Here is a 6,568-nt window from a genome sequence, read left to right on the forward strand (position 1 = left end):
ACTTTTCTTTTGCTCATTCGCTGCAGTTTAATGGGATTGAGCCCACTCTCCATTCCACCTCCAATGTTCATCGGAAATGAATTGTGTCCCAGCGGGTGACTTCTTCCAAGCAGCACCTTGTGCTATACTATACTGCCACCCAACCCCCATTCACACTGCTATCAATTTGCCCACTAAACATTTTCCTTAAAGTCGTAAGAATCAGAAGTTGTGACCATCTTTTCTTCCCTAATGTGATGTATATTTGAGTGAAACAGCTTCTCGAACAAAAAAAAACATAGGGAAGGACTTGATTTTGTCCATCTGGAATTTATTAGATTGTTGTCACTGGCAATTGTGATTTCTTGGTGCAGATTGTGTTTTCAAGTACTTTTTAAATCCTAGTTTCTATTCAAAGTCCAAATAGGCTTGTTAGTTAGTCAAGTGCTCACAGATTTTGCAGCTCGAGTGAAGGTTGGTAGTTCTTTCTACCATGGGACAACGAGATTTGGCCTTGTGGGCTTGTAGCATGCTGTGATTTCGCCTCCAAACAATGAGAGAACATAAATCTTTACGGGAGGGCTTGTATTATTCCATGTTCATTTATGTTCATTCGAAAGTTAATTCTAACGAAAGAAAGAATGAATCGATAGACATAGAGTTCAGTGCTATCAAACCTTCTAATTAGCTAATCGCTCTAATTTATTAGCAACAACCAAGTGTGCAAGGTAATGGAAAGCTTTGTGTGAAAGTCCAGGGATGTAGTCTCCTATTTACACTCATCAAATATGTATTTAACCTGGGTCAAATGATCTAAGACTCATGAATCAAAGTCTGCAGTTGAGGCATGACGGCTCCCCATAGATATAATGGCCATGTTATGATTTACAGTGTCTGTATTTAACGGGAGATATTAATTACCGGGAGTGAAGTGACAGGAACAATGGGACGAGGAGTGGGACGTCTCTGCTCTGGCGTTCTTCAACATCTCCCCCTGCAGCAAGGCTGACAGCAGCTCACTGGGCTTTACATTTGCCCTTCAGAAGCCCTCTCTCAGCCAGGAGCATCTACAGAGAGAGAGAGGTATAGAGATGGAAACAAGAGATCAGAAAGATAAAGGGGATGATCCATGAAAGCAAAAAAGAATCTGGTTAAAAACAAAAGGGCCTTTTGAGGAGCTAAAGCACCAGAACAAGAGGGAAAAAACTAAGGATAGAGTTAAAGCGGGAACCCAGACAGTAAACGAGGATTGAGTCAGTGCTCATGAAAGTCTTTATGAGTCCCCGTGATCCATTTTGCCATAACTCACATAAGCAATGGCTCAATGATCAGAGCGTGATTGCAAAATCATCTCTCTTGAACCAGAACCTTTCCCAAGGGGAGCACAGCCTGCCTTACTCCCCTTCCAGCTGCCTGCAGTAAACTAAGACAGCTTAGGACAAGACCGCACTGATGGAGGATGTAAACATGGTATTGAAACAAATTTAAAAAACAAGAGTCAGTCTGAAACATCCATATCCCTACAACAACCTACAATGTTTATTCCTGTTGACCCGTGCAGCCCAAATCGTATGAAGTTTACAGAATGTTCAGGAAAGGATATACAGACATGGTGCATCCAGCTTCCTGAGTTTTCTCATTCCATCAGGACCTTGAAAGGAGTCCGTCACTGATTTAATCAGCAGCCTTTTTGTTGACTTTTCCTCAGAACAGGAGTTATTGATTGGTGATGTCACCGCGATAAGCAAAACTGCCAGATAAATGGTGGTGAAAGACGTGCCTTTCGCAGACGCCTCACCTTCCTCTCAATCAAATACAGTGTGCCGAGAGAGACGCTTTCATGCAAAGTGTGAATGTCACTTTAATGTTACTGATTAGATTGTTAAATCTCTTCTTATAATGTCTCAATTATGAGAAATGTATCTATTGTTGCAAGACTTAAAGGAAATATATTTTCCCTTAAGTAAATCACTGTCAGCGAACTAAACATAGAATCAGGCTTCATTTGATATCGAATTAGTTTGCATTACAGCTAATTGCACCTCCAGTGAAATTCCACAGCAAAGCAGGTGATCTTAATGAGGTTACTAAATAAACCGATGGTGAACAGAAATGAAGACAAATACAGGAAAAACTGAACAGACAGGGACATGTTTGAAACACTAAAGGGGTATGACATGGGGGCATTTTTCAGAGTCTTCACTGATCAGGAACCTAAGTTTGAAACACCGGGACGTCATGACATTTCTCTCACCATGAATTTAATTACTGGGGTTACTAAGGGCAATTGCAAAACGAAAAAAAAAAGATAGACAGTAAGAAAGAAACTTGCCATAAAACATCAATAAAGTGGAGCACTACTGCCCTCTGTTGATCTGAAACATAAGCCAATTGATCTCATATTTGTCAGCACATGTATCTTACACTTAGAGTAGATGAAAAAAAACTGCATATACTTTTAAAAGTTTCAAAAAAGTAAATTAAGACTATGTTTTATTTCTGTTACCTATATAGCAAAGTATAATTGTTCTACTAAAATATTGTAGCTACTGTCAATGGGAATCCTTGTTGGTTTTATGTAATGTATTTCTGAAAAGGTACTGTGAATGTATTTTATAATACAAGTTGATTGATTATTTATTCCAAATAGTGACAGGAAGATTTGAAGAAACTGATTTAAAGAAACTGACCAGCGTCGAGTTCTCGACTTTTCTCAACCACAGAAGCGCGCACGCGCACATGCCCGAACGATTGGAGATTGTTTTACGCATGCGTGTTGCTCAATATTGATATCACTGAAGGGACAGAGCCACTTATGCCAGATCATTTTCCTCTTCGCCGAATAACCAGTGGGCACAGTTCAATAAAATGCCAGCTGGTCGGACTTGGCAAGAATTTATAATCCTCAGAACAAATGGGTGGGCCTTTTGAGTGTCTTCTGTTTGGACCATGTTGGGTCTGTTGAACTAATTAGCCTGAAGAATAAACAAAACTTTAGGGCAGAATGCTTTATATGGTATTTAGTAAATCTAATAAAAAAAAAATAAAAAAATGGACAGATCATTCAGACCCATTAGGACTCGGATGTTTTTATTTTCCTTTCCTAATGGCCCAGCTTCTTGACTAAATCAAATGTTAAAAAAGTCTCTGAGGCATGTTAGCAATGTAAAGTTCACCGTGTCCAAGCGTTTCAGAAGTTCCGAGCTCTCTGCTAAGTCTAGACAGTACATTACTGCCATCTGTAGGAATGTGGAGAAAGCACAATACCCATTTGAAACCATTCAACACCAGAGGCGATCCATATTAGTTTAAGAAAATAAATACATGAAAAAAATACAAACTTTAATTGGTTCTATTTTTCGATTGCTAATACCTAAATATACCAAAGGCAAACAAAACTAAACATAAACCAATCTACTTCCTATGATAAAAAGGCTAGGCGTTTTTTTTGTTTGTTTTTTTTGTTAGTACAATATTATTTAGGCTACTATTATTACCTGTATTCTTATTATTAGCTTTATAGTCAGTATATAGCTAATATAAATATATTTCTAGAGAGGACTTGCCTGGTCTTGTTTTTGAAACAAGCTCCACTCTGTTGTTTGTAGCCACATGTCATTTAAAAAATATTTTTAAAAAAGACTTATTGATTATATAAAACTCTTCAGGTGTGTGCAGACCTCAGTCACATGACACATGTGTGTTGTGAAAGCAAAGTTATTTGGAGTTATTGAATTATGGGTGTCACTGCTGAATTGTTTGCCCAGGGTCATGAGTGTGCCACACGCCTCTCGCTGTCCATATGCCATCGTGACGCGTCATACATCTTTACTGTGGCTGTTGAGTTATTGACTTTCAGACTACCATAACACTGTATAATAACTTTCAGTAATCCATCTTCAACAACTATTCTACCTTATAAAAGACATGCTGACAGTTTTTTGAAAGAAATTATTTTTATTTAGCAAGGATGCATCAAAAGTGACAGTACAGACTTTTAAATCATTACAAAAAAAATGTTCTTTAAAACATTTTATTCATCACAGAGTGTACTGTGGTTTCCACAAAAATATGAAGCATCATAACATTCAACACAGGGAAAAAAAATTCTTAAGACCTAATGGCTGCTGAAAAAAGTTACTTTAAGTTGTAACAATACCTCACAATAGCCTATTACTGTTTGTTTTTGTTCATTTATTTGTTTGTTTGTTTGTTTGTTTATCAAATAAATGCTGCCTTGGTGAGCATAAGAGACTTGTTTCAAAAGTGTATCTTAATAATAGGCTAATAATAATAATAATTATAGTAATACTAACAATACTTTTTGATAAAGAAAACACGTTTGTGTAGGCTAATAAAACTTTTGATTCAAAGGTTAAAAACAGAAACGGTGACAACATTTTATGTCACCAACTATCTGTCTCCAGTTTTTATGTAAATATTAACGTTTCACAAATAACGGAGACATGGAACAACTGCATTGAATGGTTACTGTAGCCAAATCATTTATTGCATTGATCCATCTAAATATACTGTGGATTTTAATGAGCCCGTAGGCTCAACACAATATTACTTCCCTTCCCAAAATTAATGAGGCCGCTAATTTGCTTAATTTGCGGGTAAACCCCTAAATTAGATTTGGAGTGACAAGTCAGTATCTAAAGAAGCACGTCCGTACCTCGGGCTGAAGTGGAATAATTACATGGGGCTGAGATCAAGGGCGGTGTAGAGATATACCGAGCGATTTTCACTGTTTCCCTGTGATATTGTCTATTGTGTGAAAAGTGGAAGCGTTCGATCTCGGCAGGTCTTTAATTAACTAGAGAAAAACAGGCGATGCACGCGCGCCCCCGGTCAAACGCGGATCATTCACCCGCGCTTGACTGAGTTCCAAAGAAAGGATCCATCGTTTCACGCTCTATAGCTACTCCTGGAGTTCTGTTGCCTACTACAGTAGGCTATATGCGCCTGTGCTATATTTAGCCCGCAGACTTTCAAGTTTGTCTTAGCGCATATTTTCACCTTAAAACGATGCTCACGAACTAAAATTCCAAGCTTGAGGAGGTTGCATAGCGTTGATAAAATAGCCTTGGCTGTATAATACGCTTATTAATGATGTAGCTTACCAAAAACCAAGCTTATAAAAAATCCGTAAACTGATGCTTGACGAAGTGCATAGTAAACAAAGTGGTTTGCGCTTGCACCTCAAAAAGTTGTTATTGTAGCCTAATAATGAATTTTCAACACTTAGAGTTGGACGATTCTGTAGAGCTAATGTTGGTTTATTGTTATTATATTTTTAAAACGTGACTAAACACGTGCATCTATAACAATGCGCCATTGGGGCTCATAAACTGACCTTTGATGTGCTCCCAACACCTTCCGCGGTCCTCCACCGCCGCCCCCGTCTCAGGGCCTACAGCAGATGGGGAGTGTGTCCCTGTCTGCTCAGGGCTGCAGGCTGTTGCGCTGGCAGTAGGGTAGCGAGAATTAAATATTCATGTAAAAAATGAATGGAGAACCCCTGGACTGAGAGCGTGCCCATATATTCAGCTCGCGCAAGCCTCATTAACCCGATGACTGGCCAGCAGGTCACGCTGATTTCCTTACCAACATTTAACATCTACCGCCAGTCTCCAAACACACACAACAGAGCGGCCGAGACGAATTCCAGACCTTTATAGTTTCAGAAAATAATTGCCTGTTCAGATAAAACTGAGTAGCCTAGTTCTAGCATGTTTGCACTTTTTATTGTGCATCTGTTTTGACGTTTCTTTGTTCAGCAAATGTAGGCCTGCTTTTCTGTAGCCTATTTTGGCTGCCATCTTCTCCCTTAAAAATATTCAATACAGTTGCTGTGTTATTTTCCAACACTGTCACCAAAACGAATTACAGATATTAAATAAAATGTATCTAGGCCTACCTATTTTCAAAATTAAACTTAGATATTTAGAATTTAGAAGTCGAGGCACATTTTAGGTTTAAAACACACGGTGCACTTAAAAAAAATAAAATAAAAAAAAAAATAAAAAATAAAAAAAAAAACAGAATTGATTTAGATTTAGCCTATAAGTTCACACCAAGAACGAAAACTATAACCATAAAGTTTTTAGATTTCTATGTCTTTGAGAATAGCCTAAGGAAATCCACATCACAGTTATATTGATAACGACAAAGAATCGTTGGAATCGTTTTCAGAACGATTGTTTTCCATCTGATGATCGATCAAAATCCACCCAATAACTTATAATTAACGAAACAATTTCTTTATTGGTGTCGACGCTAATATAACTATCTTTATCTGTAAAGTTATGGTTGTTGATGTGAAAGGGCATTATGAATTCTGGCTGTGGCTTAATTATAGTTTTCATACATCTTGTAAGGACTGCATGCGCATGAGGCGGGAAGAGGAGTAGCCTGCTGGCCGCTGTAAATTAAAACGACGATGCTGTTAAACTATCCCTGGACGCATCGCAGCATATGGGAGACGTTAGTGTTCGGCCTCTGACTGTGAGACGGGTGCCAGGGGACAACAGCTGACTGGGCTGAAGTTTGCTACTATTCAACCCTCATGACAAGCAGCCTCAGA

General features: G+C 38.4%; 1 long non-coding RNA gene across 2 annotated transcripts; it reads right to left on the reverse strand.

The window, feature by feature from the left end:
- Nucleotides 1-410: 410 nt before the first annotated feature.
- Nucleotides 411-5,861, reverse strand: LOC132110153 (uncharacterized). 2 transcript variants are annotated; one of them, XR_009424601.1, is made up of 3 exons: nucleotides 5,339-5,861; nucleotides 901-1,046; nucleotides 411-605 (listed from the first exon to the last, which is right to left on the reverse strand). It is a non-coding gene; the product is annotated as an uncharacterized LOC132110153 (long non-coding RNA). The 2 variants fall into 2 exon arrangements; XR_009424602.1 differs by lacking the exon at nucleotides 5,339-5,861 and adding an exon at nucleotides 1,289-1,373.
- Between the last annotated feature and the right edge of the window lie 707 nt (nucleotides 5,862-6,568).

The sequence above is a fragment of the Carassius carassius genome, chromosome 29 (assembly GCF_963082965.1).
Source record: "Carassius carassius chromosome 29, fCarCar2.1, whole genome shotgun sequence".
NCBI classification, from domain to species: Eukaryota; Metazoa; Chordata; class Actinopteri; order Cypriniformes; family Cyprinidae; genus Carassius; species Carassius carassius.